This window comes from Notamacropus eugenii, chromosome 2 (genome assembly GCF_028372415.1).
Source record: "Notamacropus eugenii isolate mMacEug1 chromosome 2, mMacEug1.pri_v2, whole genome shotgun sequence".
NCBI classification, from domain to species: Eukaryota; Metazoa; Chordata; class Mammalia; order Diprotodontia; family Macropodidae; genus Notamacropus; species Notamacropus eugenii.
The window spans coordinates 358,564,724-358,586,632 of NC_092873.1; the positions used below are offsets into that span (position 1 = coordinate 358,564,724).

The following is a 21,909-nucleotide window of genomic DNA, read 5'->3' on the forward strand; positions in this document are numbered from 1 at the left end:
CAGTCCACCTTAATTGCCGTGTCTTCCCTCTGGGAATACCTCTAATTTATCCTGTCTATATCTTTTGTTTGTGCATAGTTGTTTAAGTGTTGTCCCTCCCATTAGACTCCTTTGATCAAGAATGGGGAAAAACATTCATTAAGCACCTGCTACGTGCTCAGCATTGTGCTAAGCAGGAGCTCTAAAAATATAATTTCTTTTCCTTGCAACAACCCTGGGAAGTAGGTATTATTATCTTCATCTTACAATTGAGGAAATGGAGGCAGACAGAATTAAGAGACTCACCCAGGGTTGCTCAGTGTCTGAGACCAGATTTGAACTCAGATCTTCTTGACTCCAGGCCCCCGGCACTGTGCCACCCAGCTCTCAATGAGAGCAGGACTCTCTTTTGACCTTCTTTGTATCTTCAACATTGAGCACAATGCCTGGCACATAGTAGGCACTTAACCAATGCCGGATGACTTCCTCAGAAGGCAACGTGGTATCTGCCAGGGAAACTTATCCCCTTTGCCCTTTTACCGAGAGGGGTATATTAGGGGTAGCAGGTGTGAAGTGAGCTCCTGGTCACTGTGCCTGGAATTATTGCTCATAGATTTAAAGTTGGAAGAGACCTGAGAGACAAATAAGACGAAGAAGCAGCAGCTGACATTTATACCATGACTTTCAGCTTTACAAAGTGTTTTTCAAACATCATCTTGTTTAAACTTCTCCACAACCCTTTGAGATGGATACTATCATCCAAATTTTATAGATGAGAAAACTGAGGCTCAGAAGGACCAAGTGATTTGTCCAGGATCACTCAGCTAGTGTCAAAGCTGGGGTTCAATCCAGGTCTTCCCTGACTTTGATTCTAGCATCCTTTACAGTATACTATGAAATAATTCCGCACCCCACCCTTAGACCATAAGCTCTTGGAGGGCAGGGACTATCTTTCTGCCTGTATTTATATTCCTAGTGCTTAAACACGGTGCCAGGCACATAGGAAGTGCTTGATAAATGTTTGTTGCCTGGCAACAAGATCACTTTAGCCCATTCCCCTCATTTTTCCCTGACCCAAATAGTCAGGCATTAATTGAAGGTGACCTTTAACTTCATCTTCTAGAGTTGGAAGGGACTTCCAAGGCTGTCTCTAACCCTACAACTGAACATGAATCCCCCACCATCAGAGCTTGACAAATCTAGTAGACCCAAAGGGAGGCAGTGTGGATGTAGTTAAAGAGCATTGGATTTGGAATTGGCTAATCTGGATTTGAATCCTGGCTCTGTTGGGGAAAGGATCAGATTTAGTGGCTTGCCCAGGGTCACACAAGCAGTAAATGGAGGAGTTAGAATGGATCTCAGGTCATTTAATGGCAAACCTACTGCTCTTTCAACCACAGAACCTTGGTTAAAGAGCCCTAGGAGGAGAGTGAGGGTGTTGGGGAGAGGTATCCCAGTCCTTCTTCCCTAAATGAAGGCCTGTTAGGGAAAGCTATGTCCTGGGGGACCCAGCTTTATCTACTGGAAGGTTAAATTGGAAAAGAGGATGCCTGTCCCTCCTACTCTCCCTTCACGCAAGGGTTTAACTCTGAAGGATAGTTTCCTAGGCCTTGGCAAGGCATGAAGGGCTAACTCAGTAAACCCTTAATGAGGCCAATTAATCACCTGGCATGGCCCACTTAGAGGTGCCCTTTTTGGAGTGCACACGCTTCCAGAGATGTTTCATCAAGGGAAGGTATTGCAGCTCCATGGAAAGGGTTGAAATGGGTTTCCTGGAGTCAAGATGCCTCTGGGAAAAGTTGGTAGAACTCATAGACCTTAGAACTGGAAGAGACCTTTGAGCTCGTCTAGCCTAGCTCCCTCAATTTACAGGAGCAGAAAGTGAGGTTCAGACTGGAGAAATGACCTATTCAAGGTCACAGAGGCCACAAAATGGCAAAACTGAGATTTGAACCCAGGTCCCCTTATATCCTCATCCAACCCAGAAGTCCTCTCCTTTGTTCAATGAGGAGACAATGTCTGGACCCACTTTTCCATCTTAATTCCCTCTGTTCTCCAGGCGTTGGGATCCACAATACTTTAGAGTGAGGGCCAACTAGATTAAAGTATAATTGGGAAATATTTAACAAAATTAATAAAAATACAGTGGAACATAGATAATGTTAATGTGTAGTTTTCTAAGTCAATGTGTGTTAACCAGATTCCTTATGTGTGGTTCAATAGCCTATTTCTGAGTTTGATACTACTGCACATTTTGGCCACTTCCTGAGTCACCTTGGTTGGAAGTAAGTGGTAAAGGGCCTGCATTTCAACCCCACTCTTTCCTTTTTTTTCTGTTCCCACATACACTTTGGAGCCAGTAATTGAACTCCAAAAAGGACTGACAGATATGTCCCTTCTCAGGAAGACCTCTAAGCTGAACTTTCTGGAGAGATGAGTTCTTCTTCCTCTGCCAGGCAGCCTGCCCAGATTTTCAGCAGGCAGGAGAGAGGATGTGTCCTACCTATGAGGGTACTAACCTTCCCTGGCTTAAGTCAGACTTTAAGGCTCCTTGCTGAGGGTGAGCTGTCCTGGTACCTAGACCTCCCAAGATGAGTCACCCCAGATCATCTAGCAACAAACCCTCCCTCTTCTCCCTTCTCTTTTTCCCTCCCTCCTCTTTCCTTCCCTGCTCTGCACCATGACAGCTTCTCTCCCCTCCACCCCAAATACAAGGAAAAGATGGGATTCATCAGTAAGAATTCAGTTGAGAGGCACTCATCCATCCCTGCCATTCCAGGGCACCAGGGAGTAACAGGTCATTCAGGGTGACACTGAAAAACATCACAGAGGGCCTCAGAGAGTGGTTAGGGGCTAAGCTAAATTGAGTAAGGAAATTTAAAGTCAGGCCTCCTGTCTTCTCTAGTCCAGAGGACTTGAGTCTGGGCACACAACAGGCTCAAGGGGTGGGGGCCAGGAAGCCCTGACAGTCTGCCCATGGGAAGTGATGACAGTGAAAACAGAGCTGCCCACCTCCCTGGCTAAGGGTGTTCAGAAAGTAAGCAAGGCAGCCAAACTGTTGGCCTCAAGGTGGTGAATATTATCACTTCAGCACCAAGAGAGGAGACTGAGAAGAATGGCAATCAGGGTAGGGAGGCAAGTGAGAGAGATGACCTAGGTGGCTTCAGATACTGATAGAGCAGCTCACCACCCCATGGCTAACTCTGTTCATCTTTGGACATTACACACTCATGTACGAACCATAGATTTTTAGGGCTGGAAGGAGGCTTTAGTCATCTAGTCCAAGCCTTTCATTTTACAGATAAGGAAACTGAGGCCCAGAAAGAGAAAACTACTTTCTCAAAGTCATATAATGAGTTAGTGGTTCGATTCCAAGTCTCCCAGGATTCATTCCATTTTGCCCTTCCCATACCATCACAGACTATTTAGGCCCTCTTTGAGGGTATTCCATCCATTTTTCTCGGTCTCAAGGCCTGGCCCCAGATGAACAGGGATTAGATTTGCCAATGTGCATCCCTTATGCTGAAGTTTCCACTGCCTCCCCTCTTGCTGGATCCTCAGTGGAAGCAAAGTGTGGTTGTACACAAAGATCTCCTTAGAGAACTAGAGAGATTGAAATCAGCTCTCTCCCTCTCTCCTTCCTCAGCCTTCTTTTCTCCTGGGTCCTTCAGCTCCCTCTGACCTTCCCTGTTTCTGAGGATAAGGGGTAGGAGACAAGAGGAATGACAGAGAAACAGGAACATCTAGGGGAAAGAGAGCATCTTTCTTTAGCAGAACGTTGCTCCAGGGCACCATTTCTGAGACTACCCATCAGCACACAAATGTCACCTGAGAAGCAGAGAAGATCTGAAGAGGGAGCATGGATGGGGGGCGGGGAAGAATGCTGGCCATTTACAAGAGAAATACGGAGACTAAATTCAAAGAGGCAACTGGGAGTAGCAGAAAAGTGGGAGATGTGGTAGTTAGAAGCCTTGGTTCCAATTCTGGCTCTTATGTTTACATTATCTATCACCCAAGATTGTTGTGAGAAAAGTACAACAGAGTTGTGAGCTACTGTATTAAGAAGTTAGCTTCCTTACTTTCCCATCATATTCTAACTCTGGATGATTTTCCCAGTTATCTGAGGTTAATGCTTGTAGGCTCACTTCTTGATTGACCAGATCTCTTTGCTTTTCCCCCTCTCTCATCTGTACTACTTGGCTCCACCCCTTAAGGAAAGGTAGAGGTAGGGAAATGAAGTAGGTCATTTGGTCCATCCCCCTGCCTCCACTGAAGAGAAATCTTCTCCCAAGCCTAAACAGATGTCTGCATACATGGGTTCATGTGTGTGGGATGTGGGACTCTCCATATCTCACAATACATTACAACCCCCTCCCCCAATACAAGGACAGATACTCCACTTCTCCCTCTTTGCCCTTCTCCTAATCTCTCCATTACTAATGGGCACGGGCAGCAGGGCCCTAGTCTATAGAAAGTCCTTCTGCTGTCCTCTTGCCCCCTTACCCCAACTCCAACTGAAAGAGTAAGGATTTCATGCCAACCTATTGGATTTTCTTTGTTGTTCCTTTCACATCCCGCCCTTCCCCTCCCCCTTCTCCCCGTTTCAGGTCACAGCTTCTCTCCTTATTGTGTCACCAGCTGCCTAGTTGGCTAAATTCAGCCCAAAGTCCCCAGCCCTAACCCTAGCTCCCCAGGTTGGTTTGTGGCTCCGCGCCCAGGGGCCCCCACATCCTCTTGGACTCCAAAGCCCAGTATCGCACTCACCTGGAAGTTCCCGGGAGCGATCAGGTGACGTCTTAGACGTCTTCAGGTACCAAGGGGCCAGGGTCCTAGAGGCCACGTCTACCCAGCCTCCCTCCCGCTTGGCCTCCTTGCCCCTGACCCGCTCCGCTCTTACTCCGGGGGCTTCGGAGGCTCAGAGAGTGGAGGGCAGGTTAAGGGACTGGCTTTGAATATTCCCTTCCCAAGCAGGCAAAGCTGCGGGGCCAGAGCTGGCAGCTTCTGCCGGAGCCCTGCCCTGCCCTGTCCTCCCCTGTCGGGGCGTCACAGCAAGGGGAACAGGTGCCAAAGTCTTGCGGTACAGCTCACAGCCCCGAGCGTGGCTCGCTGACCTAACATCACCGGCAGTGTCGTGGAGGTCAGAGCTGTCTAAGGGGTTGCGGGGAGAGAAGGTGCCCGAGAGACTGGAGTTGACGGAGGGCATGAACCCTTCCCTCTCCTGGAGGGGAAAGGACATCCAGGGGGTTTCACTCCAGCGTTAGGAGGGCTAGAGGAGGGAACGGGACAATTAGGGAACCGGGGAGAGAGCCCTCAAGTCCTAGTATCTTTGATATTAAGGGGAGAAGAACCCAGGAGCAGGTGCTGCCTTTTAAAATGAGGAAAGAGGAAGAGAAAGTAGTTTTCTACACTTTTCGATGTCTCAATCTAAGGTTATCCATCTCCGTAGAGGGGAGACCGAGGGAAGCTAGTTCTAAACACGGTGAACCCTTTAGGCTTCTTCATGAAGATCTCCAAAAAGAGGGTCTGAAGGAGGTGAGGCTTTCCCAGAGTTTTTGTTTTTTAAGCTTCTTCCACTTTCAATTCCATTCAACAAGTTTGTATTAAGTATCTGCTCCATGAAGGGGACTGTTCTGGGACCAGAGCACAAGGGCGAAATCAAACACTGCCCCCTTAGACTTTAGTAGTCCACAAGCATTTATTAAGCATTTCTTACGTGCCAAGCACCATACCAAGGGCTGAGGATACAAGGAAAGGCAAAAAGACAGTCCTCACCCTCAAAGAACTTACAGAGTTGTGGCAAATGAGAGAAAGCTATCTGGAGGAATGGGTCCATGAATGAGGGATGGAAGCAAGGAAAAGTTCTAACCAGGCAGAGGTGAGGGCAGATATAATAAAGTCCATCTTTATGGAGACTTGGGACTGGATTGGGAGAAGAGAGGAGAAAGAGCTAGAGGTGATGCCAAAGTTTTACCTTGGATGAATGGTATGCAGATTATCAACAAAAATAGGACAGATGGAAGGCGAGAGGCAGAATTTTGGGGGGAAAGTGATGAACCTAGCTTTGGACACACTGAATTTTTTACATCCATAGGCCATCTCAATGGAGGGATCCAAGAAGCAATTGTAAATGTAGCACTATAGGAGACAGTAGGGTTGAATACATAGATTTGGCAGTCATCTGTATAGAGGTGTTAATTGAAACCAAGAGTATATAAGGATGAAACTAGAATTCATAAAGGTCATTAGGGATAAGGACAGAATTTGGGGGTACACCCATACTTAAGGGATGAGAATAGAATGATGAATCAATGAATAGGGTCATTAAGAACCAGTCAGGAAGAAAGGAAGGGAATATTTATTAAACACCTACTACGTGCGAGGTACTGTGCTTAGAGCTGTACAAATATTTCATTTGGTCCTTACAACACCTCTGGGAGGTAGGTACTATTATTATCTCCACCTTACAATTGAGGAAACTGAGGCAGACAGAGGTGAAATGACTTTCCCAGGGTCACACAGTAAGTGTCTGAGGCCAGATTTAAACTCAGGTTTTTGTGATTCTTCTAAGGTAGGAGGAGAAATGCAAAAGATCAGTGCCTTGGAAATTAAGGGAGGAGAGGGTATCACAGGAGACAAAGAAGGGGGTGGGCTATCAACAGTCTCAATTGCTGCATAAAGGCTGAAAAAAAGAATATTTATTTTTTTAAAAGCTACAGGATATGGCAATCATGACAACTCCATCTCTGCCACTTGCTAAAGAAGCAACGTAGTAACTAGCACTAGGCTCACTTGGGAAGATCTGGGTTTGAATCCTACCTCACATTCTTACTAGCTGTGTGACTGAACAAAAACATCCGTCTGAGCTTCAGTTTCAGGGAGATGACAAGGGTGTCTACATCAAAGGGTTGTTGTGAGGGTCAAATGAGATAGTGTCTCTTAAGCAGCTTGCAATTTTTTTTTTAATTCCAACCATCTTTTATTTTGTCTCTGCCCCAATTTGTGCTTAAAGAAAATGGCAAAACATCAAGGCTTTAAATAATGGTGTTGAAATCCAAAATCCTCCCAAACAATGGTCACACTCTTTTGATGATCTGAAAGCACTTAGCTCATGTGTGTCAGTATCTGCATTTGGAGAGTCCCAGCAAGGAATGCTACAAATGGCATTGCCAGTACATTTTCTTTTTTGTTAAAATAGATTTTGTTTCAATAGTTCATTAATTAAGAAATGTTTGTTTCCATCCCAATTAGAAAATCAAATGCTTTCAACTTCATCGGAGGGGACCCACGTTCAGAAACCATGGCATTAAGAGAATTGGACAGTCATCTGATGCTCCACATTTTCTTGTGCAGTTTGTAAATTTTAAAGGGATATGTGTGTGAACTATTAGTGCTGGTGTAAGCTTGGTAATTTAACCTTTCTGGTCCTCAGTTTCCTGTTCTATATAATGAGGGGGCTGGACAAAAGAACTCCTAGGGTTCCTTTCAGCTCTAAATTATAGCACTATGATCTCAAAGAAAATAATTTCAGTCATATGATGGAGACAGAAACCAAGTTGACAGACTGGGAGACGGTCAGAGGCAGGGACATGGACATAATGGCATCTGAAGGTAAATTTTGGGGAATAACGAACCAGATAGAGAAGGGAGATGAGGGAGGAGGAGGAGGGAGGAGGAGGAGAGAGAGAAGAGTAGAGACATTCTTATCCTGTCTAAAGGAAATGTAAAAATAACATTTAACACCCCCAGCCAAGAGGACTCCAAGTGGCTTGAGTGCTCATAATGTAATAGGTGCTCTAAGACCCAAATGCCACATGCCTGAATCACATGTTCTATATAGATATTGAACATGTGCTCCCTAATTATATCAAACACTCCTTCCTCAGTTCTTCCTAATCATATAAGGATTATCAGTTTTGAAATACTCTAAATCCTATGACCTAAGAGATGACTGATCATCTTAGATTCTGCTTGATCCCACCAAGAAAAGCAAACTAGCAGGTTCCATTGTTAGACAGCTCCAGAGATGAGAAAATTCTATGCATTGAGCCCAAATCTGCTTTCCTGTCACTTTCACTCTTTGGTCCTAGTTCTGCTCTCTGGAGCTACACAGACTCAGTCGAATCCATCTTCCAGATAACAACCCTTTACGCAGTGAAGAAAATCTACATGTCCTGCTAAGTCGTATCTTCTTCAGGATAGACACCTTCAGTTGCCTCAGTCACTCTGAGGCAACTTATGGCATCTTTTCTATCTTTGTTGCTTTTCTCAGAATAAGGAATAATGATCCAGCTTCCTAAAATGTGATACCTTAGGCTAAACATCAGGTGTGGACTGGTCAGGGCAGGGGATGATGGGGTCATAATCTCCTGTGATCGACATAGGTTGTTGTTCAGTCATGTGTTGGCACTCTGTGACCTCACTTGGGAGTTTTCTTGGCAAAGATACTGCAGTAGTTTGCCACTTCCTTCTCCGGTTTATTTTACAGATGAGGAAACTGAGGCAAACAGGATTAAGTGACTTGTCCAGGGTCACACAACTAATAAGTATCTGAAACTGAATTTGAGCTCAAGTCTTCCTGATCTGAGGTCAGCTGTTCTATCCTCTGTACCACTTAGCTGCCCCATGATCTATATACTATTCCCTTATTAAGATGGGATTTTAAAAACAGCTACTAGCTTCTGGTGAACAATCCCTCTATACAACAACAACAATGACAATAGTAATGCTGATTTATTTTGTACTTAGTTTCCTTAGTTTCCAGAGGGCTTTCTTCCCTCTGAAATACTACATAGAAGGAGCAGCTAGGTGGTGCAGGGGATAGAGCACCCGTGCAGGAGTCAGGGGGACCTGAGTTCAAATCTCCCCTCAGACACTTGACACTCACTAGCGTGTGACCTTGGGCAAGTCACTTAACCCCAATCGCCTCATCCTGGGTCATCTCCAGTCATCCTGATGAATATCTGGTCACTGGATTCAGAGGGCTCTGGAGGAGAAGTGAGGCTGGTGACCTGCACAGCCCTCCTTTACTCAAAACAGAGTCAAGTGCAAGTCATGTCATTATTTCTCTGATGGCATGGTCTTCTTTGGCAACAAAGGACAAACACATATAACTATGAAGTAGGTAGGGCAAGAACTGTTATCTCCATAAGAGAAGGGGATGATAAAAGGGAGGGCAGACTGGGGGAAGGGGTAATCAGAATGCATGCCATCTCAGAGTGGGGGGAGGGGAAAGATAGGGAGAAAATTTGCAACTCAAAAATCTTATGGAAATGAATGCTGAAAACTAAAACTAAATAAATAAATTTAAATCTCGGGGAAAAAAAAAGAATTATCTCCATTCCCCAACTGGGGAAACTAAGACCTTCTAAGGGACACCTACCCAAGTATTTCAATGTTGACTATGAAGTTTGAACCCAGATCTCCTGATTTCAAGCTTACTCTCTTTTTCATTACCCCACAACTGCTTCCTTCTTCATAGAATCTGCTATCCAATCAGGCTATATTTGTGCATTTGGGCAACTGATTTTTTTTAAATCCTTAAGACTTATATTTATTCCTATGCAACTTTATCTTATTGACTTGGGCCTGGCATCCAAATCTGTCAAGATAATTTTGAATTGTCATCCAACGTACTAGCTCCCCTTTCTAGCTTTGTTTCAGCTGTGGATACAGGCCTGCCTTCTCTCTCTTCATCTTTATGTCTCATATATGCTACTTCTGTATTGCAGACTCAGATGTGTGTCACACAAACACTACATGCAAGTGTGTATGTAAGGATTTCTGTTTTCTGTTTCCTCCTTTCTTGTGGACCTCCATCCTGGGTGGGATCCACAGTAACAGGCTGATATTTCCAGTTATCTGACAGCAGCAAATATCAGAAGTTGCTGCTAATCTCTCGAGCAACTGCTGTCTCCTAGCTCCTGGCCCCTCTGTCCCTCTCCCTCTTCCAGAATTGCCTCCTGTCTCCTGGCCCCTGTTCCAAGGCTCCAGGAGGTCTCCGTCCTCCTTATCACCTCCCTTCCCCAACCCAAGTAATCATATCAAGTCTAAAGAATGTCACTCAATCACTGCATTGATATGGTCTAGTGCACAGGGCTGACCTTGAGGCCAAGAAGACCTGGGTTCAAGTGTGACCTCCAGCACATACTGGCTGTGTGAGCCTAAACAAACCAATTAATTTCTCAGTGTTCTAGGCAACTCTCTAAGACTACACATTTCAGTGAAGGTGCTGACTTGCCTTGGTAGAGAGTGTTTTTGCACCTAGTGGTAGGTAGTATAAATAAATATGTGCGTGTACATATATACATGCATGTATATATCTACATGTATGCATATAAATGTGTATACCTATAGAAACATGCATGCACATATACACACATACATACTCACAGCTAGGTGGCATAGGGGATAAAGCACCAGACCTGAAATCAGGAACACTTGAGTTCAAATCTGATCTCAGACACTTACTAGCTGTGTGACCCTGGACAAGTCACTTCACCCTGTTTGCCTCAGTTTTCTCATCTGTAAAATGAGCTGGAGAAGGAATGACAAACCAGTCCAGTATCTTTGCTAAGAAAACTCCAAATGACAACTGAAATGACTGAACAACTATCTATCTGTGTGCATATATGTATGTGTGTCTATATATGTATGTATGAGCATATATGTGTATGTGTGTATATGGATATGTGGTTTGTGTGTATATGTATGTATGTGTGTAAGTGTATGAAATCACAGGTCCAGGCCTTATTATTAGCTTCATCTCAGCTAACCAGGTTCTCTTTAGCTTACCAGCACATTCACTGTACCTCTCATTAGAAAGTTTGAGGCAGGGATAACAGGCAGAGATGGACAGAGATGGGTAGATGGAGAGAAAGGAAGGAAGGCAGGATAGAAACAAGGACAGACATGGAGAAGCAGAAATAAAGTCAGAATGAGGGGTAAAAAAAAGGGGGGGAGAAAGAGATAAGGGTAAAGAGAATATAGATTCTTGTACTGTGTAAGGCCCTCCAGAAGACAGACTCTGGAGCTAGAAAAAGCCCGAGAAGTCATTTAAACCCAACTCTTCACTTAATGAATGGGGAAACTGAGGCCCAGAGACTTATCCAAGGTCACATAAGCAGGGATGGTGGTGAGATTTGAACCCAGATCCTCTTCCTCCCAAGGCTCTTTCCACTCCACCACACTGCCTCTGAGTTTAGGTCCCAGGCTCTAATACTCATTCTATGATTTTGAGAAAACCTCTGAGCTTCCATTTCCTCATCCATAACATGGGGATAATGGTACATCTACTAAAGTGCTATAGCTGACCCAGTTGTGAGGAACAGATGAGATAACGCATGTGAAATCACAGTGATATACCAATTTAAGGCATTATCTCTCCACCTCTCAGATAGTCAGACATTCCCCAGCCCCCAAGAAGTTGATTTCAAGGTGTATGTGTTTGTGGGTGGGTCTGTGTAAGGATTTTCTCTATTTGTCCCTTTCTCCATCATCCTCTCCTGAATCCATCCCCCACCACCTCCTACCCTCATGCCATCCTTTTTACTATAAAGCCTGGTGAGCCTGAGCCTTCAGGGAATGCTGAGGAGAGGCTCAAAAAGGGAGGACATGGGGCAGTCTCTTTCCCCTGTACTTGTTCTGGCTTTGCTCACCAGGACAGATCAAGGCACTGCTTGACCCCAGGCCCACATGGGCATGAAGAAAAGTGAGAATCTGACAGCCCCTGGGGTCGTGCTGCTCTGCATCCATCACTCCTTCCTGTATCTTGCTGAAAGGTTCCTTTGACTCAAATGAGTTTCAGATGAATTACCCGTGACCCCTCCCCCTCCCCACCCAGCTTTTCCCCACCCTATCGGGTACTCCTCTTAAAATAGCACAGAGCAATGCTCCCAGGGCGTCTCTCCCACCCTGCATAAATCCCCCTGAAATCAAATCCCCATCCTGTCCCTAGCACAGTGGCACCGTGCCCCCCCTTTCCAACATCCTCCCTCCACGGTTTCTCTCCTCCTCCTGGGCTCAGCCCTCAGCTCCTCCCCTGGGCCCAGGCCCCAGCTCCCTGAGGAACTCAGAGACTCGCTGGCAATGCCCTTCACCGTGACCCAAGTATAAATCCCCAGTTAAGGAGACAGCCACTGAACCCTGGAAGCAGAGACTGTGCTAACTGGCTTTCTTTTTTGAAGGGGAGAGATTAGGGGAGGAGGAGGAAGAGGGAGAGGAGTGGTGAGGAAGGAGTGGGATGACTTTGAGATCCTAAAAATCTCCATATCTTGACTGTATCAGGAAAAAAAAAAAGTCATTTTGACCAGCACTCTGTGTACAGCACCCACTACCCCATCCAAACCCAAGCAGAAGCAACAACTTACAAAATCTAACCTGCATCCTTTCAACCCTGGAAATTGGATAAAATTGGAAAGGGAGTGGTAGAAGGAACCTGTCTGCTTCCTTTAAAATACCTTCACACCCTCCTTTACCACCACCATCCCAAAGTACCCAAAGTTCTTTCCAATAAAAAGCAGAGCCCCTGATTTCTCCCAGTGTTAGGGGCTGGGAGTTGAGGTGGGCTGGGGAGACAGATTGTCGTATCAGTTTCTTTCAGCAGAAATCTCCTTCAGTTTCCCTGTGCTGCTCAGAGAATAATTTTTGGACAGTCCCGGTGCCTTTCCCTTTGCAGGAATCCAAATAAGATTATCACATTAAATTTTAAAAATCTTTCCCCAAAACATAGAGAAGCAGCTGATGTCCTTGATCCCTACCTCATATCACCATGACATCCCTTCATGGCTTCGTGGAGCCAGGACTGGCTGATCAGTCAGCACCCCCAGTCCCCACCCTCCCAAGGCCCAACTGCTCTTTGGAGAAATGGGTATTATCGATAGCAAACCTTGCAAACGGGAGGCAAGGGGATGACCAGATTAGCTGGATTGCACTGAATGACTTTTCAAGGCCTGTGATAACTTTCTCATGTGGCAATGATGTGGGAAAGCAGCATGGTTTCAGTGGAGAGAGTGCTAGATTTAAAGTCAGAGAACCTGAATTCTAAAAAATCTCAGCTCTTGTCACTCCCCATACCTGTGTGACTTTGGGCAATCACTTCTCCCTGGGCCTCCATTTCCTCATTTGTAAATTGAGAAGGACTTCCAACATCCCTTCCAGCTTTAAATCAATTATGTCAATTTATAGACGAGAGTTCTCCAGTCCTACACATCACACAATCTGGTGTATTATAATTATATTTGCCCAGATGATGACAGGCAGTTGGAAGGGCAAGCTATAGAGCAGGTATTCTTAACACAGAGTCTGTGAATCTGGATTTTTAAAAATATTTAGGTAACTATTTCAATACAATTGGTTTTTTAAAATTCTACATATTTATTTTATGCATTTTAAAATGTTTCTCTGAGTCAGGGTCCAAAGGTTTCACCAGATTACCCAAGGGGATCCAGAACACAAAAAAATAGTTAATAACCCCTGCTACAGAGCTCAATAGTATATGTATGTGTATGTATATGTGTATATGTATATGTATGTATATGTATAAAATACACATGTGTTAGTGTGCATATACATATCCACACATACGTATATGTATATACTTATGTGTACATCTGTATATATGCATATGTACATACATGTATATGTGCATGTGTGTGGATAGATAAACTGATGTTGTTCAGTTGCGTCTGACTCTTCATGATCCCAGTTGGGGTTTTCTTGGCAAAGACATGTGGAGGGGTAGGTGCTGCTATTATTGTTATCCTCATTTTACAGATGAGAAAACTGAGGCAAACAGATGAAATGACTTGCTGAGGGTCACACAGCTAGGAAATATCTGAGGTTGGATATGCACTCAGGTCTTCCTGACTCCAGGTCCAGTGCTCTATCCACCGAACAATGTCCACCAGCTGACAACGAATGAGCAGGGAGTAGAATCAAGCAAGAGGAGAAAAGGCTGGATTGTCCTCAGGAAACTGCAAAGTTCTTTTAATGATCCCGCCTCCCTCCCCGCCCCTCAGTTACCACCATGAAATTTCTTTCAGAAACAAGTTTATCTTTTGATATCAATATTCTGCCGGTGCTATTGTACAGCTAAGTGCCAATGGAATGCTATATGAGTGCCCCACAGAAGACCACAGAGATTATTGGCGGGGAGGGGTATGAACAGGAAATAACAGAAGAAGCAATTTAGCAGAAGAACCACAGTAAAGGACGCCCTCAGAAAAAGAAATGAATGATCAAAAAAGGAGGGTTGTTCTGGGTATGAGGACGAGGATCACTGGTATCCTCCCCAAATCAGGGTAAAGTAAGAAAAACCCTCAGCATGTTGGACCAACTCCCTGTGTTGACCTCATGGGAGGAAATGGACAGGAGTGACACAGAGTGGGCAGGTATGGATGAACTTCAATCTGCCTGGGCAGGAGAAGCATTCAGATCAATGAGATCACAGATTCATTGGAGTGTTTGCACATCTGGGAGTAATGATCAGTTTTCTGGTTGCTAGGGTAGCACCATGGAGAGAGTGCTAGATTTAGAATCAAGAAGACCCCAGCTGAATCCTGTCTCTGAACTTTAACTAGCTGTGTGACCCTGGACAAGTCACAGAACCGGTCTGCTTTAGGTTTCTCATCTGGAATAATACCTAACCCCAAGAGTTTTTGTGAAGAACAAATGAGGTAGTACAGATAAAGCGCATTGCAAACCTTAAAGTGCTACATAAATGCTGTCATTATTATTATTAATTATTATTGACAACCAAGTGGCGCAATCAGCGGTTTGAACACTGGGTCTGGAGTGAGAAAGACTTGAGTTCAATTCCAGCCTCAGACACTTACTAGCTATGTGTCATTAATCCTGTTTGCCTCAGTTTCCTCATCTGTAAAATGAGCTGGAGAAAGAAATGCAAACCAATCCAGTATCTGTGCCAAGAAAACCCCAAATGGGGTCACGAAGAGTTGGACATGACTGAAAACAATTCAACAACAATATTATCTTTGTGTTTTATTCCCCTCCTAAATTTTAAATTCCAAGTAGGCAGGAACCATCCCATCATTCCTTTGTGTTCTTCCTCTCCTTATCTCAAAAATTGTCCTTCTTACTCCAGTTTTTAATAAAAGTACATTGAATGCTGTTGTTTGTTCTTTGTTCTCAAAGAGGACCATGACATCAGGGAGGTGATGCCGTGACATGCAAGTGGATTGGATTTAAGTGAGGGAGGGCTGACATTGAATGAATGGCAAAGGGAAAGGGAAAGGAGAAGAAAGTGGGAGTGGCAGAGGAGGACACTTTCTTGTCACAGTCACCAGTAGGGTGGCACTAGGGGAACTGGAATAGGTTTAGATATAGGAGGGAACTAACTGAAAGAACTTCCCAAGGGGGTCAGGATTAGGAACTCTTAGGACACAGTACCAGCAATGAGCTCATGTCTGTCATGGTACCACCAGTGCTCCATCGAGAATCCTGGATTAGGAATGAGGAAAAAGGGTGGATGAGGATACAGGGATTCCCCACACCCAGGAGACAGCTCCTTTCCCTGAGGACTTGCTAGCATCAACAGAGTATAGGCAGCCTACCATCAAAGCCCTGCCATCCACTAGGATAGCATTCATCTTGTGACACCCGATTGGAAATCATTGTTCCCCAGGTTGGCAAAGATGATGCCTGTGAGTAAGGGGAGAGTCAAATCCAGAGATGGGGCTGGGGAGGGAGGGGAAAAGGCTGGAGAGGTTATATAGAAGGTGCAATTCACCTGCCCAGAGAGATAGGCTAAGAAGGCTACAGAAAGGATGGCAGTCAGCTTTCAGGGATGGACTTTTCCACATTGCCCCAGGAAATGGAATCAAAGTATCCAGGGATTCCAGCTCCCTCTCTCTAGCTCTCTTCTCTTACTTAAAGAACCACATTCAGGAGGAGATGGGAGAGGCCCTAACTCCCAGCCAGAATCAACTGAGAAAATTAAGCTCTTAAAAACACACTGACCCTCCTCATAGTAGCTCTTATTTCCTGACATTTTTATTTATCTTTCTAAACAAAGTGAGTTGCCAAAGGTCACACAGGGAATATTCAAATCCATGTCCTCTCACTCCAAACCTAGGGACTTCCCTACACTATACCTAAGGCAAGAAAGCAGGATGGAAGAAGAGGAGGAAAAGGAGGAGTGAGAATAGATGACTTCTATTTAGAAACTGTACTGTTGTTGTGTCATTCCAGTCACATCTGACTCTTCATGACTCCCTTTGGGGAATTTCTTGGCAAAGGCACTGGAGTGGTTTGTCATTTCTTTCTCTAATTCATTTTATAGATGAGGAAACTGAGGTAAACAAGGTGAAGTGACTTGCCCAGGGTCACACAGCTAGTGGTTTGCCATTTCTTTCTCTAGCTTATTTTACAGATCAGGAAACTGAGGCAATCAGGGTAAAGTGACTTTCTCAGTGTCACACAGCTAGAAAGTGTCTGAGGCCATATTTAGGAAAAATAAGTCTTCCTGATTCTAGGCCCTGAGCTCTATCCACTGCACCACCAGAAACTGAACTAGGTGAAATCAAAGGTCTCTTTCTGCTCTGGTGTTTGTTGAATTGAATTTAAAATAGTGGTAAGAAACTAAGCATGGCCTGGTAGTATATAGGGCAACAGAAAAACCTGAGTTCAAACCCTACCGCAAGTCCTTACTAGTTTTGTGACTATGGGCCAGTTCCTTAACCTCTTTGAGTCTATTTCCTTATCTGTAAAATTGGAGTCATCCCCACAGCACTTGTTGTTGTTGTGAGGATTGAATGAAATAAAGCATATAAGTGTGTGGAATACTTTGCAAATCTTCAAGTGCCATTTAAATGTGAGTATTTATTACCATTATTTATCAAATGGATGAAGTTGGGGAGAAGCGCTGCTGAAGCCCCTTGTCCCCTCCTCACCTTCTTACCTTCTCCCCACAGAAGCCATCAGCCACCCCCGAGCCCTGTGTTTCAAGGGAAGCAGACAGTTCAGTGGAGTAGTTGCCGGGGTTATAAAAAGTCATCTTTTCAGAGTTTTTTGACATGTCCTGGGGGTTCCAGGGGCTAACTGGTTGGGGGGGGCATGTCAGTACCTGGTCACAGACAACTGGTCCTGGGTGAACACCCTTCTCTGCACTGCCCCTAATGCAAAGTTTCATGTAACCAGTAGTCATTGCACCCCAGGGCTTTGCACTTGACAGACAACTCCTTCCCCAACCTGGCCAGAAGTCGGGGTGAAATTATTTTCCTGTGCTCTAAGAGTGTGTAAAATGGCATCATAGTGTGGCACAGAGCCCCAGGTCCCTACTATCAGCACCCTGGGTGACCCTGGGCAGATCATTTCTCTTTTGGCCTCAGTTTTCCCATCTTTATTATGAGGGGGTTAAACATCATGATCTCTAACACAGATGTTCCTAATTCACCCATTCAGTGTCTGATGTGAATAACTCCCAGTGCTGAGGAATCCTCTCATGGTTATTTTAATGATTTTGCATATATTCAGATTTATTCTCCTTATGGTTATACAGTATATATATTTTATATACATTATACATATATTTGGGGGGGGAGCAACTAGGTGGCACAGTGGATAGAGCACCAACTCTGAATTGGGGAAGATCTGAGTTCAAATCTGGCCTCCAACACTTATTACCTATGTAACCCTGGACAAGTCACTTAACCCTGTTTGCTTCACTTTCCTCATCTCTAAAATGAGTTGGAGAAGTCATGGCAAATCACTCCAGGATCTTTGCCAAGAAAACCCCAAATGGGGTCACAAAGAGTCAGATACGACTGAAATAACTGAATGTGAGTATAACTGAAATAACTGAAGGCTGAGGGTGAGAATGGAGGAAAAAGTGGAGGTGTTTGAGAAGAGAGCATGGAGTGACTCTTTCTTCTCTAAGATCTTACTATAATGCATTTCCTTGGTGTGTCTCTATCCTACTTCATCCTGTGCCCCATCCATCCCCTGATCCTTGTACCCATCTTTTCCAGGTAATTAAGTGTCTCAATGAACAGCACATCGAATCTGGAGCCAGGAAGACCTGAATTCAAATTGAACCTAGGATACTTACTGGTTGTGTGACCCTGGGCAAGTCACTTAATGTGTCTGCCTCAGTTTCCTCATCTGTAAAATGGAGCTAATAAATAATAACACTTACCTTCTAGGGTTGTTGTGAAGATTAAATGAGATAATATTTGTAAAGCACTTCAAAAACCTTAAAGCACTACGAAAATACAAATTATTAGCATGATGATAATGATGGTGTTCCTTCAGCTCCGGTCCCTCTTCCCCCTATCCCAGCTTTTATCTCTCTTCCCTTCAGGGTGCTTCAGCCTTCCCCATTCCATGGTCCTCCCTGTTAAGGCGACCATGCTGGGCAGGCGATCGAGTGATGTGTGTGGAGTCCAAGATCTGGACAGAGGCTCCTTTGTCCCCTCCCGCCCCCCAGGTCACACCCTGTGCATTTAAGCAGGTCTCTGATGCCCCTGACAAATGCTCTGTGTCTCTGTCCTGACTGTTCTTGAGCCAGGTCTCGGCAGCCATACAGCTCTTGCTTCTCCCTATATGATGGGGGCTCAGAGAGCAGAGCCAAGGATTCATTGCAGCTGTTTTCCTTCTCCAGTTTTGGGGAGGGGGTTCTGGCCCCGCAGATGGGAAAGGGAGGGTTGTTTATTTTCTCTTATGTACCTGAATTCAAAGAAAAACACCCACATTTTCTCTCCTCACATACACTTCCAAAAAACACCCCACCCATCCATAGAATAAGTAGGCAGTTCATGTCTATGGGGTATATCCAGACAGAGCCAGCTATTTTTCAAGCTTGGCAAATTTAATATAGCACAGTGGGAGCAAGGTAAAGGTGAAGATTTGGGAGAAGGGGTAAGAACTGGGAGGCACAAGGGGAAAGGAGCAGGATCTGGGAGACTCTTAGAGAAGGATAGAGCTGGGACACATTAAGAGACAGGGTCAGGAGGTGGGAGAAACAGGGGGAGACACAGAAGAGGACAGGAACTGGGAAAGCCTGAGGGAGAGAAGCACAGTGGTATAGATTCGAAGGAAAGAGAGGGGAGCTGTGGAGGAAGAATGAGGGAAAATTCATCTTCACTTTAGGGGACGCTAAGAAAAAGAGACCTTGAGAAGAACTTATGGAGGGAGAATGAGGAGAAGAGGGGCCTAGGTGGGCCCAAGGTCTGGGGCAGGGGGAGAGACAGGACACATTCATCAGTAATTTGCCACACCCCTCCCAGCCCCTATAGACACAAGATTCAGTCGAAATCCAGCTTTAAATGGAACATAAAGAGGAGACCAAGTTTATAGGATTTCATTTAGTCTCATTGCCTGGTTTCCTTAAATCAAGGCATATGCTGCCTGGAGCAAGGTCATCCCCCTGTGGCCGAACTCACTCGTCTGCCTGGTAGGGATTCTATTTAGGGACACTCCTCCCCCCTCCTCCCACCATCTCCACACTTTATCCTGCAGACCCTAAATAGCCCATCCCAGGGCTCCAGACTAGCCTGGCTTCCTTTCCTAATTAGCATTCAAATGATTAAAAAATCCATCCCTTCCCTCCCCCACCCAACCCAAGAAGCTACTAAATAGAACAGTTGCGCTCAGAATGAGGCCAGCAGTGACCATTCCCTTCTGGAGTCAGAAACTGAGGTCCTTGGAGCATGGGGCTTTTGACAGTGGAAGAGACATGGGGTTGAGCTAAAGACAGAGGCATGGACAGAGTGACTGGTGATCTGATTCAATAGCCATGGAATATTCCTAAAAGTTATAACTATTCACTCAAGGGGTCTCTTGCAAGACAGGGGTGTAAAAGCAGGTAGGCAGCAGGGGGAAAGGCAGGGAATAGATTTCCCAGGCTCTTGCTTATGGTAGGATCCCACATAAACATCATAAACTTAATGGTACTCCAAGGAGTCCATCTTAGCAGATGGGCAGTGAACTGACACAGGATACCATGCCTTGAATGAGGACATTGACCCAAACCTGGGACCCACTGCCTCCAGTCTCCTCTTCAGAGAGCCCAAGGCTCCCAACTTCCAGCTTTCTTAACTCTTCTTTCTTTCCTCTTAAAACCTCTGATCCCTTCCCTCCTGCTCCTTTTGGGCCATGGCTGAAGGTCATTCCACAGGTCTGTTGACCACCAAGGCCCTTAATGTGGCTGCTCTCTCCAGATCGTCCCAAGCCAAAGACTGACCCAGGGATTCCTCAGCCAATACCTACTGCCAATCCATAGGAATCAAAGACTAGAGAGAAAGATGGTGTGACCTTCTGGGCTAAAGGCAGGGGGATGGGAGACAAAGCAATCTAAAAAACAAGGGCCAATGGTGCTGGAACTGAGGCCTGGGGTTGGGAGGGAGCTGAGGGTGCGGGACTGCAGGCTGAGGAACTAAAGTGGGATAACTTTGTGTGAAGTCGGCTACCCCACCCAAGAAAACTCCAGTAGAGTAAACAAACAGCCAACACAGAAGCTCCTGTTAGAGAAAGTCGTGAGAGCCAGGCCAGCAGAGGTAGGGGGAGGCCTGGAGAGAGAGCAGAGAGGCTGTTCAAATAGGCCCCGAGGACCTTGGGCAGAAGACGGAAATGTTTGGAACAGGGTGGAGTGGTGGTTTTTGAGGGGGAAGCCAGAGGGTGAGTTTTGCTGCTTCTAGGAAAAAGAAAAGTCTTAATTCAGATTCATACTGGTCAGCACCTCTTCAGAGGGGATTAATGCCAAGTCCCTGGCTCCTTCTGGTTTAGCTGGCACCTCCAAAGGTCACCCAGGTCATCTTCCTGTTTTAGTCCCCCACCCCCAGGTGGGACACATAGGGTCTCTTTCCTGTACTAACAGATAAGAGATACTTCTCTCTCTCTAACCCTCACCCTTCCCTTCCCTTGTATCCCAACCTCAGCTCCACCCCAATATTTTTCTTAAATTTTTTTCATATTATTTTCTTTTTATTTTGAACTAACAGGCACCCAATTAAACGAACATTTCCATATATAATATGGAACAGGAGAAGACTGTACATGAAACTATGCCATTCCAATATTTTCCTCAACTTTAACTCTCATCCATCAACAAGCCATGATCCATTTCCAGATGATGAAACCTGGGGGACTCAGAGCTGGGGTGGGGTGGGACCAACAAAGTCTTCATTTTAAATCCCCAACAGAAGAGGATTCAGGGAAAGGTGTAAATCATTGATGCTGTCAAGAACCTGAGAAGTCCTCACTTCTTCCTAAGTCATCATCTGGGGAAAAGAAACAGGAATGCAGAAGGCCCCCAGCCCTGGACAAAGCCTGGGACACCCAGTTCAGAGAAGCTTCTGTCTGGTCTTCCAAGAGATCAAATGAGATACTATTTGGAAAAGCATTTAAAACAGTGCCTGGCACATAGTGTGCACAATATAAATGTTTATTTTCTTCCCTTTCCAAGACTTCCAAAGGTAAAAACAGATATACATATACAAGGAATCTGTGATTTCTTCCACATGGGCAGCTCTTCGTATGGAATCTCTTTCCACAAACTCTGACCAAACCCTAGTCTAAGATTTAGTTAATAAACCCTAGGGAATTGCTTGATGCATAGAAAAATTAAGGGACTTGCCCAAGATCACACTATGTAGTAAGTAAGAGAGGCAAGATTTGAACTCAAGCTTTCCTGACTCCTAAGTCACCATTCTCCCCACTATTCTCTGCTGTTTTTATTTAGAAAGAAAGGAGACAGCCAGACATAGATAGAGATATAGCCAGATATGCAAAGAGATACCCAAAGAGAGACTTTAGGAACAAGCAAGAGACAGTGAAGGGCAGAAGAGCCATTAAGGACTGGGGGACAATGGGATCAGGGAAACTGAACCCTATAGCAATTATTGGGACAACCCTGGAGGGCAGAGATATCCCCTCTCCTCAAATCTCCCTTCTTTACATACACATTTCCCCAAAGTT

The 21,909-nt window shown here is 45.1% G+C and overlaps 1 protein-coding gene across 5 annotated transcripts in view; it reads right to left on the reverse strand.

Moving 5' to 3' along the window:
• Positions 1-21,909, reverse strand: part of ZNF385C (zinc finger protein 385C) — a 72,940-nt gene that overhangs the window by 45,430 nt on the left and 5,601 nt on the right. For 2 of the 5 annotated variants that reach the window (XM_072646479.1, XM_072646477.1), the window contains exon 1: positions 4,744-4,855. The exons of 2 other annotated variants lie outside the window; for them this stretch is intronic. The gene's annotated coding sequence lies outside the window, so the exon portion shown is untranslated. Of the gene's footprint in view, positions 1-4,743; positions 4,891-21,909 lie in introns of those variants that run through there. One more of the 5 variants, XM_072646480.1, reaches the window with a different exon arrangement.